At 39.7% G+C, this 12,688-nt stretch overlaps 1 protein-coding gene across 5 annotated transcripts in view; it reads left to right on the top strand.

Moving 5' to 3' along the window:
• Window positions 1–12,688, top strand: part of LOC121889112 — a 122,355-nt gene that overhangs the window by 101,228 nt on the left and 8,439 nt on the right. For all 5 annotated transcript variants that reach the window (XM_042400822.1, XM_042400820.1, XM_042400817.1 and 2 more), the window contains one exon: window positions 5,761–5,881. The gene's annotated coding sequence lies outside the window, so the exon portion shown is untranslated. The remainder of the gene's footprint in view (window positions 1–5,760; window positions 5,882–12,688) is intronic.

Below are 12,688 nucleotides of genomic sequence, written 5' to 3' on the forward strand. Positions count from 1 at the left end.
GGGAAAAGAAGATGGAAAGATACAAAAGTGTGAAAAGGAGGGATGGTTGGAGAGAGTAATGGATGGCAGGATGGAGAGTGATGTGTTGAGATAGATGCAGCAATATACCCAAAGTGCCCATGCACAAGGAATGTGGGGTTTTGTGTGTGGGAACTTATTGGCCCAGTTTAAGGATCAGTCAGCTGAAACACTTTGGCTGAAGCTGACAGCTGTTTGAGAAATGCCAAATGGTGCTGCCAGAACACAAGCACACACACATACACGCTTACAGAAACAGATATTTGCTTCTTTATCTGTCTCTCATACACACAACTCTGAAAAAGCCCTCAAATACGCACAAATATAGACACGCGCACACAAAGTTTGTGTGATAGCAAATGCAAAATTTGCAAGTCTGTTCAGTGCACATGAGCAAATGAAATGCTAAACTCCCCATGCTACATGTACTGTAGGCACACACACACACATTCAGGATGGTAAACCACTGCCAATTGCAGATGAGGGAGCATATGTCTGTGCTTATAGGAGACACTAAGCAGACATGACTTTTCTCAATCAAGCCGGTTAACTTGATCATCCGTCTGGCCGACCTCAGGAGGAAATGCCTTTAACTCTTTCGCTGTCTGGACTATTTATGGGTTCACAGCTGTAAGACAGAATCCGCAGATACAATATTTCTCATTTAATCAACATCAACTCTGTCTTAGGTTTGCTTTATTTTGTTTTCACGATGCTCGAGCCTGTTTAAGGGAAATGGTAGGAGACACTTTTTGGAGCAGCTCCATGTACAGCTGAGAGATACTTGGACAGTGAGAGGGTATTTAATTGAGATATTCTGAGGTTACTGAGTACAATATCGAGTCATAACGGGGACGTTTCCAAAGGGTGCTGGGTTCATTTTTTAGGTAAATCAGGCACTTGTTCAGAACTATAATGATAGATCACTGTGAAGCTTAAAAAAAAAACTATTAAAGTTAAATTAAAAGTGATTCCATGTTTGTAGTTTCATTAAAGTGTCCTGTATAGCTCTATCAGGGAAGTAAGGGAAAGTTTTAAGATAATTCAGATTTAGAGCTGAAACAATTAGTCAATTAACCGCTTAGTCGATTCACAGCAAATTGATTGGCAACAATTTTGGTTCTCAAGGAAAAATGCCTAATATTCTCTAGTTCCAGCATCTCAGTTGTAAGGATGTGCTGCTTTCCTTTGTCTTATGTAACAGTTAACTAAAAATTATTGGGGTTTTTGACTGTTTGGTTGGACCAAAAAAGCAATTTAAAGATATCATGTCGGACTTGTTTTTCTCCCACTATTTTCTGATATTTTATAGACCAAAAGATCAAACAAGTAAACAATCGGGAGATAAATTCATAATAAAAATGTTGTCAAATTTTATTACATCAGGATATTTCCCTTGAGATGTATCGTTATGTTTTCAAGGGGTACTGTCTAGTACTGTAGAAGGTCTAATCCAGTTCAATAAAATTTGAATCTATTTTTTTGTTGTTGTAGTTGTTGATTTGGTCATTGTTTGTATCAGTTATGATAATGTTGCACTTGCCAAGTTAATTGTTGAGATCGTAGAACACAGCATAAGTCGAACAGGGCAAGAAACTCATCATTCAGATAATCAGACAGGTTGTAAACAAGCCTGCAGTTTCACAAGGTTATTGACCACTTTATTTAGAGGAAAAGCCGAATGTGAACAGACCTGCAATGTTGGCAATAATCCCTAATTGCACAGGAAAACTGTGGTCACACACAAATTCGGTATGCACAGTAGGTCAAAGTTGAACCAGGAAGTCTGTAGTTGTTTAAAACCTGTGTGATTGTCTCATTGCTTGTGTGTCTTGCTCTGTCAAATTTAGCAATGTCGCTACGTTCCGAGAATTCAGCTGTTTCTTTGTATCATAACTGGTACCTACAATAATAAGATCTGCGTTGTTTCACAAAAGCACCGCTTAAACACAAATCGCAAATTGTGGCAGCATCACCTTGTGCAAATGAGTGTTTAAAAAGTGCTGTGAATTTGCGAGTGCTACATGGCTCTCACACTCTCATGTATGCTTTGATTGGTGAAAACGTGTCAAAATCAAAAGGAGAGGAAATGATCTCAAGTTGCAAATCACAGCTTGCGTGTTGCAAATTTGGTGTAACTAGGCCCTGAATCCCAACCTGCAGCCGCAACGAAAAAAAGCAAACTAATTGCTATAATTTCAGGACTACTGGTGATGAATCAGTCAGTGAATGATGGATGTGAATGTCTTCTTTTTCATTTGGGATTTCAGGCATGGGAATGACGTCACACTATGTAAACTGGAAAATCAATGAAATCCAGTACTTGTCTGTATAGAGTATGTCAACACATGCACAGACAAACATACAGGGGTTTAAGATTATGATAATATGGTAGCTTTGACCTTGAGACCTTTTCGAGTTTACTCATGATCATCAGACTAGATGTGTGTGCTATTTCTAGGTATGTGTCCATGGGTACTTTTGCTCTTTTTTTCACACATTTAGAGATTTGTAAACCTGCTTTGATGCTCTTTTGAGAAGATAAATGAGACCTTAGGGATTTGGCATAGAAATGGTATGTAGACACACATATTCACAAAAAAAACCCATATGGAAAAAGTGTTGGATAATCAGACAGGAGTAGGGAGAGACCTTACAGCACTTCTAAATTGCTCTGGTGCCACTGCTCATTAAGATGATTATGATGTGAATATTTACTGTTGTTCTCCTGCTACTACTACGCTTGCTGCGCGATAGCCTGCAGCTTAACGTCTCAACTGTGGCATTTAGTTTCACAAACACACACACACATTGCTGTGCAAACCTTCACACATGCACATCAGTTTACACGCGCCATACACAAGCACAAACACACCAAGTAACAGAGTATATCGGTTAACTACCACATAAAGTGAGCATGTAGCTAACTACTACCATAACTATTACAGTTAGGCATAATTTTCATTTCTACTCACATTACGACATCCCAAGTAACTCTTCTTCAAAGCATTTATACTAAGAGAGAAGAAGGAAATTATCAAGAAATCAAGCCATTTCAGCTACATAAAGCACCAGCAAGTTGTAAAAAGGCTAATGCCCACTAAAAACTCTGCCTCAGAGTTTACCTGATTACACTTACACAATAATTACAAGAAATAGTTTGAAATTTCTTTCTTACCAAGAGTAGGATGAGAAGATCAATACCACTTTCAATGTCTTTGCGCTAAGTACATTGCTGGGGGCGATTAGCTTAGCTTATCTTAAACACTGGAAGCAGGCAGATGCTACTAGCTAGTTAAAACATGCAACTACCAATTTCATTTGTTTCTAAATTTAAAAAAAAACAAAACAAACAAAAAACAAAAATCCAGATACAGTGTGTTAATTGGTGAACTTTAGAGGTGCTGGTATAGGGCTAGCTATTTCCTCCCTGCTACCAGTCTTTATGCTAAGCTAAGCTAATGGCCTCCTGGCAGCTCACTCCAGATGTGTTTGAAGACATAAAAATACTCTGCTTTGACTAATAATTTGTGTCTGATATAGATTTTCCACAAAAAAGTTCAATTACTCACCTAAAAATCCTTACAATGAGTTTCCTCCTCCTTCGAAAATCCTGAATCTGTGAATATGTAAATATTGTTGATTTTTAAAGTTTTCCTACTGGAGACAAAATGTCTCCTACTTCACTGAAAAGTCCATTCTCGGTGTATGAGCACTGGAGACTTCAAGTTTCCATCTAACACTGGTGTAAATTGCACACTGGACCACAGCTGGCTCCTAACTAGTTGTGATGTCACAAATCATGCTCGTAAGTACACACCTTAAACTCTGATTTTCTGTGAGCACAAAGAAAGTTTCCACTTTCAGCAGATGAATGTGAAAACAGCCTTCACCTGTCAAACTCTGCAAATGCACTATTTTGCACAGTGAAAATCAAACCTCCACCTGAAGGAAAAAGAAGAAAAAATGATTCTTGACTGAAGGGGGACTTTAATGCACAGATATAAGATACAGTATAAAATTGATTAAACTGAATGTTTGAATTTGATCTATTGTCATTCTGTTTCTCCATATTATTAGTCTATCATTGCCATGTCTGCCTCTTTTTCTACATAAACAACAGCTATTTTATGTCTGTTCGTCATAGAAGAGGACTCCCTCTTGTTGCTTTTCTTGAGGTTTCTTCGTATTTTGACTGAACTCATCTCCAAAGTTTCACAGTGAGAACTGCTAGTGTGACGAGCCCTTACACAAAGTCATCTGTAGTCTACGACGACTGACGCTGTAGCAATATAATGTACTACTTCTGATGCATATATTTATTTTTAAGAATTAAGGTGTATTTCTTGTAGATATTAAGCACTCTTAACGGAATAACCCGGGAGCGATGGGGTACTTGGAAACAAACTGCTGTTGATCAGTGTTCAAAGTGTTAGACCAGATCAGTGCTAGATCAAATATCATTATTTTTCTTTCTTTTCTGTAGTATTTTTATAGTTTTGGTAATTCATGGTTTTAATATTTAGCTCACCAATTCTTGAAAATATCACAGCAGATGTAACAACTGCAGACAGAATAGCAGATATCGTCAAGTCATGGCCATGTGTCCATCAGCAACACTCACTGGGAATATTTGCAATCTAGTTTTATCTTTCTTTGCAACCGCTGTGCTGAATGCTGACCAAGGGCTAAAGATCAAAGGCCAGGGAGAGGTCAGCCAACCAGACAGATGGCTGGCTTTCAGTGGGGAGACTAACAAGATGCTCATGTAATGTAAATGGCAACAAGAAATCAGTGCCCTCGGCAGAGCGAACCCGGGATTTTAAAAGGACCGCTGCATGGTGCTAAAATATTATTAGCTGCATAACACTTCACTCTGCCACAGAGTATAGTAACCAAAGGCTTAAATCGACCAGATGCATAAATATTGCTTATACACAAACATTGCAGTCCCATTTCGCTCAATGTTGTGTGAATATAGCATTTATAAACACAGTCAAACCCATGCTGATGTTTAGATATATTGCACTGTGACCAGGAAGCCACATTATTGCCTCCAGTGGTTTGGGAGAACAATGGAAAACGGTGAATCATTGTCTGCTGGAAGAAGCGTGGCATGTTTGTCTCGCACTGCAGTAGCGTTGTTGTCTCTTATTATTTCCCTTCTCTTTTCTCTCCCGTCATATGTGCATCATAGTGTGTAGAGTGCCACTGGGGTCATCTTCACAGTAACAGAGAACATACTGTGGAAGGTATCGGCTTTCAAAATACACACACAACTGGTTTAAAATGTCAGTGTGTGACTCCATATCCTCTCTGCTCCATGAGCCACATGTTGAAGGAAATGAGACCATTTGACTGTGAGGTTATTTGCAGTGCATCCATCTAATGAGGATCGGTGGAATTAGGAGGGAAAGAAGACAGCTGGTTGTTATACAGTAAGGGGAACTTGGGGGAGAGTAAAAAGTCATAGAGAGTTGAGGGGAGATGGAGATGAGACCTCCACACTACAAAAACATCATCTGTCACCTACTGCAGCACTGAAGTTTGAATCTTGTTGTTTTGTGGAGAAGTCCTGTATAAAGGGTGACATTTCACTCAGTTTTCAAGGATTTAGTTTTAATCGAGTGTCTAGTAGAGTGATAAGCATACAGAAAATTGCTCCAAAACAGTGAAAAGACCATATATGAAACTCAATGACTTCTGTTAAGTCCATCCCTTCTCCTCCTTCTTAATATGCAGAATCTCCTGCCCTGCCTCATGGGACATAACCAGGACATCAGTCAATGATGGACAGGTGAAGCAACGGGAGACGCATCGGCAGAGACGTGAAGACAGGAGATCAGAGAGCAGTAAGAAGAGCGTGAGTTACAGAGAAATGTCTTCATTGTCATGCCAATCTAGCCAATCTCTCATTTTCTTCTTCCAGAGATTTTATCTTCTTCAAAAAGGTCTTCATGTGTCCGCACACAAACCAGCCCTCGACACATGGCTTAAAGCTGCTATGATAAATATCTTTACAATGACAATATGTCAAATTACTATGTGTACGTGTGCTAATGATGAACCCACCATGTCCTTTGTCCTCTGGGATGTTCTTATACGTTTACTTAGGTCTACAGAGCTCCTGTATGTGACGTCTGGAGAGAACAGATAATACTGATTAATGACCATATTGTAAACCTTAGCAGTGACATTTTGCTTTTTATAATGAAGTGATGGTGCAGATGAATCTACATGTATGTAGGAGATGATGAACTTGATGATAATCCAGGTGAGGTCCTTGATGGTGACCTTGGTAAGTATGTGAGATTGAGTCATAATGTATACTGTATCTTATACTGTATATTCTGTACACAATGGGCAATGTCTAGTCGAGAATGGCCTTGGGTCGGAAGGAAAATGAAAAGACTGATGCTGGATAAAGTGGTTCTATTAGTGTGTGAACTACATATAGAAAATGTGTCAAAATAGCAACACAATATGCATGATAATGCCTTTTTCACGACCGTATTTAGGCACAAATTGACTTGTCCAATGACTTGAAAATGTTTAAACCTGAGCAAAAAGTTGCCCATATCCTGGGGAATATGCTTTAATAAATGTACAGAGACAACGGGGAAAGAGAGACAGACTGGAGGGAAATAACAGAAAGAACCAGAGTTTCTGGTTAGTTCTGAGCTCAGTTAGAAGTTAAGTCAAACACAAACATACAGACATGGTCGGTACAGCTTATGTACAGTTGAAGGCAAAGAAACACAAACAGTCCAGCGGTCAAACTCCGAATGACACAAAACAAAAATCTGCTTCGTGTTCTGTCTGAACACACCTTTAGAGTCAAGTCTGAAGTCCAGACAATGAGTCAGTTCTGTTCTAAGGTCTATTTATGAGCTAACTAAGCAGGTACAAGTTGCCATCTTGAGTGTCCATCCCAAGTTTTTAGCAATGTAAACAGATATGTAGCTTTTCGGAGGGCAGGCAAGTCAAGAAATGTAGGAATTACTGTAAGCTATTCAATAAATGTCATATTTTTTAAGTGGCAGCCTCAGAGTTATATTGAATCAAATTTTGTTCCCATATTAAATGCAAGTGTCTGGAGCTGCAGGGTGTGTTAGCTTAAAACCACCACAGACAAAGGAGATTTAGAGTGACAAAGCAAAATGACTGGCTTCAGTGAGTACAGTAGGAAAGACATACTGATGCTGCTATGAGGTGCATCTTTTCAAACAAGCTGAGATTGGAAATGCAAGGTTGCTAAGGTTTCTGTACAAAACAAGTTTGCCTGATTCGTGATAAAAATGGGAAATTTTTAAGTGAGGCTTGGTTACAAACTGACTTTAGTTTGCATGTGTTGTACAGTAGCTGCTCACAGGCAGTCTGTAGTTTCAGATTTGTAGTTTTAGGTTCATTTAAGTGTTAGTTATGTTTGGATGGGTGTACAGTGTTCCATATGTGTGAAATATAGATGTCATGGGAGGCTGAGCAATGCACTCTGTTTGACCTTCGAACCCTGAAAGTGTTTGTGTTTTGTGTGATCTACGTATGTGTGTATGTGAAGGAGATATCGAGCCAGTCTCCATGACTCTCCCCAACTTGTGATCACGTTTGCACAAACACACACACACACACACATATATACACACATAAGATGTCAGGCTGGTTTCACACACCAGTGGACACACTGCTGCTACACCTCCTCTCCCTCACGTTTTTACCCTCTCCCATCATGTTGCACCTTCTTGTCGGCTCTCCTCCTCCTCTCAACCCCTCTCCCCTGTTTATTCAGTCTTCCATCACTCCCCTAACACCTCTTCACCCCTGCTGCCGCTCCCTTCATTTCTCACCGTCATCCCATCCTTTTTTCACCTTTTTTTCTCTCCTGCTCCATCTCACAACATCTCACACAATCTTGGAGGATTTCCAGAGTAAACAATACCAATTTAATTTGATCGGAAGATGGTCAACAAGGACAGATAGATGCGGCTGGAATTGCATTTGTGTGATTGTGTACATGTGTGATGCACGAACATAAAAAAGTATGTAAGTTTAGACTTTTCATGTGTCAGACAAAGAGCACAACATATCAGACACAAACCTGCACACTGCTGTAGGATTTTGGACCAAAGACTATCCTTTATAAATCCATCTTAAGCTCTACCAGCCCATTCAGACACTTTTGTGACACATTGCTGCATGAGCAATCAGTCTTGCAGTCTCTTCTGCAGAAAATTTCAAAAATCTGTCGTTTACTAAGCTAACTTCACTCAACGCTATCTAAACCTTACAAAAACCTCTGGAGCAGCTTCCTCAGATATAACATTTATTTCAAATCAAGGTGCAGCTGATTGCGAACAGAACTTGTGAACAAAAGTTCTGCAAAGAAAAATCAGACTTTACTTCACCCTTAGCTTTAGCTGTGATTGCTCTTTTCCCACACAGCACCATAAACATTAACACACAGACCATTTATCTGCCTCTCCATCATGCTTTACACTATAAATACAGAGAACTGTTAAATTATTTCTTCTTAAACCTGCAATAACAGAATTTTGGCCACTTGGGGGCAGCAGAAACAAGCTGTAAAGACAACACTGACATATGTTCACCCTTCTTGCTAGCAAACAATTGCTTATTTACATAAACAGGAACATTAGCATGCATTTGGAGTCATGTTTGTGTCCTGCTGACAAACTGAAGTCCAAATTCACTCTCTTTTTTAGCTCTGGTTTCACCGACTCCTCAGGGAAATATCTAGCTTTTTAGCTGCTAAATATGTCTACAGGGTAGCTGCTAACTTTGTCTGCCTGCTATTTGGTGCTGGGAATATAGCATTCAGTGGGTTTATAAGAGCGATGAGAGCAGTGAGAGTGAGGTGACAGTAAAGTTGTGGACTGTAAAGCCAAAACATTTAGCTAAAAGATGCTAAAATTCTCTGTGGAGGTGAAGGGAACTGCAGAATCGGTTGATAATTCTCTGTGGGTTTGTCACTACATGTGATTACTTTCACATTACACGTGGTCATCTGACCATTGCTAATATAAAATTAGTCATTTGGAGTAGCTTTAACCATTTTCGAAATGTGATGCAACTCGGGCTCTGTCAGGTCATGGGCCCCAGCGCAGCTGCCTTGTCTGCCGCAGAAATGAGGGACAAATGAAGAGTTTGTCATGGACCAGTGAGCAGTACACCTGAGAGGTCTGTCTATTTCTCCCTCCCACACATACACACACACACACACACAGGGCTGGAATCAGAGAATCACCCCGGAGATTCGATCCATCCGTGTTTTTGAATGAATGGGCAGCCACACGGGAGCTGTCTCCATTTTTCACTTCTCACAGTGTTCACTACAGCACAGTGACCCGAATCACCCACAGGACCTCAGGGTTCTCTAAAACTAGTATTTTCCAGGCTACATGTTGAAATGCATCTCCATCCTGATTTAACACAGATTTGTTCATACATCTACAGAAGCTTGTGTGACACTACCTCTGTACATGTAATGTATGTTGACTTTTAACTGTTATTTTCTTACTTCAGCTGAATTTCTTTGGATATGAAATGACACTCACTATTAGAATAAGTAAGAATAGTGCCTGTACAAATATGATCATTTAAGGAATGTGCTTTTTGAGAAATATACTTACTGGCTTTCTCTCTGAGAGTAAAATGAGAACAAGAAGTGCACACAGCCAGGAAATAGTCTTGCACATAACTTTTTGTGAAACCACAACATGACGTTTTTATGCTTTGGTTTTGTGCAGATGAAACAAATAAGATATATCATGTTAATTAGTGACATTTAAAGGTGCTGGTTGACAGACTCTGGTATTTTTGGAATGAGCCAGGCTAGCTGCTTCTCCCTGTTTCAAGTCTTTGTGCTAAGCTAAGCTAACTGATTGCTGCCGGTAGCTTCATACTTACCATACAGACAAGAGTAGTTAAACTGCTCATTTAGCTCTCGAAGAAAAGGTTCATTTAAAGTGTTTGTTGACTGTTAAGATCCCAATAAGTCCTAATTTCTATGTAGTCAAAACTTTGTGTTGCTTAGAAACCGCGGCCAATAAACATTATATGTGATCTGTGTTTCTTTTCAGCATTTTCAACATTTAATCTTTGTGAAGATTCGGCTGCACTTGGATCTAAATTACTCTGAGGAAGTATGGCGTGTATGATTGCCTAAATGAGTAAACAAGAGCCTGAGTAATTAAACCAGCCTTGAATCAAAAATAATCAGCCGTACAGCTAACAGAAAGGTTGCATAACTAATTTGTCCTTTCAGTTCCTTTCACTTTTATGCAAAAAGCCAATTTACAGAAAATAAAACGAGTGCAAGTGTGAAAGAGAAGAAGTGTGTTTTTCGCCCAGATGTGAACGCTACGGTCTGATAACTCTCAGGATGAGCTGTGACAGTGCATATGCTCATTCATGACTGTCTCTGCATCTCAATCACAGCGGACTTGTTTTACCTTGACAGCTAAAAGTGAGAGTGGCGACTGATCAAGGCACCGAAGATTCCTGCATTCCTGAAGAACATGATGAAACGGATGATGAAACGGATGAGGTTTTAATCAGAATCTCTTTATGCTGGCCCTCGGTGGGAAATCTTCACCTCATCAGCCCTCTGCATCCTCCCCCACTGGACGACGGGCAACCTCCTAGAGTGGCTTGCTGCGTGGCCTTTTCAATAATGTAGAGGGGGAGAGAAGGGAGATAAAAATGAGAGAGGAAACGATTTCCTGGCGCTGTGGGAGCCCCCTCTGTGACATTTACCTCTACCAAGGCCCTCAGAGTGTATGTGTGTGTGTGTGTGTGTGTGTGTGTGTGTGTGTGTGTGTGTGTGTGTGTGTGTGTGTGTGTGTATGTGTGTTTGATGGCCCTGTTCCAGACTAATGATACCCCCCTCTGGCACACACTCACTCTAGGCACAAAACTATCATGCTAGTGATGCCACACGTGTCCTTTTAGAATCACACCGAAGGGGGGAAGAAAGAGAGAGAAGTGGGGAGATAATAGCGAGAAGGCAAAGAAAAGGTGTACAGAGTTTAAAAAGAGAAATATGAGAGCAATACTCCCACATAAGTGAGGAAATGAGGCACAATAGCAGAGCAGGATATAACGGGAAGAGAAAAGGTTAATGAATGAAGGAGACAGTTTCTGTCAGCGAGTGACAGAGAAGAAGCAGGAGCGATCATCCTGTTTAATCCATCAGCTCCACCTGTTACCATTTCATACTTCATTAACCGTCCCCTCCATTTCCAGCACCGGGTGGTCTCCTCTGTTTCAGCGGGGAGTCCCCTACCCCCCACCTGGACACATGGCATCTATCATTACCCCCCCGCTTCAGCTCAGGGCCTGCAGAATGTCACACAGCTGGAGCTTGAGGCTATGATGACAGATGTAAAAGAAAACCCCAGTGAATGTCATTAAAAAGACAGAACGCACTTGTGCTGGCCTACTGTAGCGCAATATAACCAACTTCAACTGACAATTTTATTTTTAGACTGTAAGTAATAGTTGAGAAAACAATCTCCCCTCAGGGTCTGTTTAGCAGTGCACATGATCTTGATCAGCAGATACAGTTTGCCCACTTGTCATGGAATCATAGATGTTCAAATTTCCATTTTTTCAGACCACTTTAAAGACTTCTCATCCATGTTGACGTAAAAGCCAGGGTTCAAAGTTTAACCTTGACTTTGGTGACAGCAGTTAAGAACATAGTTTCACCATGAGGTGTATTTAGTAGTTGTTCTGGAGCTTTTGTACCTCATCTTTTTAAGGGATAGTTTGACATTCTGAGATATACATTTAGTCGCTTTCTTGCTCAGAGATCAAAGAGGAGAGCGATACTACTCTTATGTCTGTGCATTAAGATGTAAGGCTACAGCCAGCAGCCAGTTAGCTTAGGTCACAGAGGTAGAGGAAGTATTCACATCCTTTAGTTAAGTAAAAGTAGAAATACCATAGTCTAAAAATACTCCATTACAAGTAAAAGTCCTTAATCAAAATGTTACTCAAGTAAAAGTACATTATTATACTTTCAAAGTGCATTCTATTAGTAAGTATTATCATGAAAATGTATTTAAATTATCAAAAGTATACACACTCATCATGCACAAAAGATCATTTTAGAGTGTTATTCTGTTTTTTTTCCCCAAACAAATACATGTAGTATTTTAATGTTGTTAGTTTGTAGCCTAATTTTGGAGTCAGTTTTTAGACACTACTGACCAGATTAATAGTAATATATTATATAAATGTATTGTGTTTTTTATGTAACTGCTAACTAAGTGGCAATTACATGTAGTGGAGTTAAAAAAGTAGGCTACAATACTTCCCTCTGAAATGGAATTCAGTGGAAGTAGAAATTAGCTTAAAATGGAAATACTCAAGTAAATTACAGAACAAACACAAGAAGACTATAATCCTGAATTAATCTTACCTTATACAATGCATTTTTTCTTGGCTCTGCCTCGTGCAAAATCATCCACAATATCATCAAAGTCCAATATATTGTTCATTTTGCTCTCAATCACCATTTGATTTGAGGCGTTTTTGTGTCATATTAGTCCTCAATTCATTTTTAATCTTGGACAGGAGAGAGAATGACCGCTCCCCTTTGAGATTACTGACGAGCAGAGTCAGAAATAGCCGAAGCACGACATAAACA

Source organism: Thunnus maccoyii, chromosome 22 (genome assembly GCF_910596095.1).
Source record: "Thunnus maccoyii chromosome 22, fThuMac1.1, whole genome shotgun sequence".
Taxonomy (NCBI): domain Eukaryota; kingdom Metazoa; phylum Chordata; class Actinopteri; order Scombriformes; family Scombridae; genus Thunnus; species Thunnus maccoyii.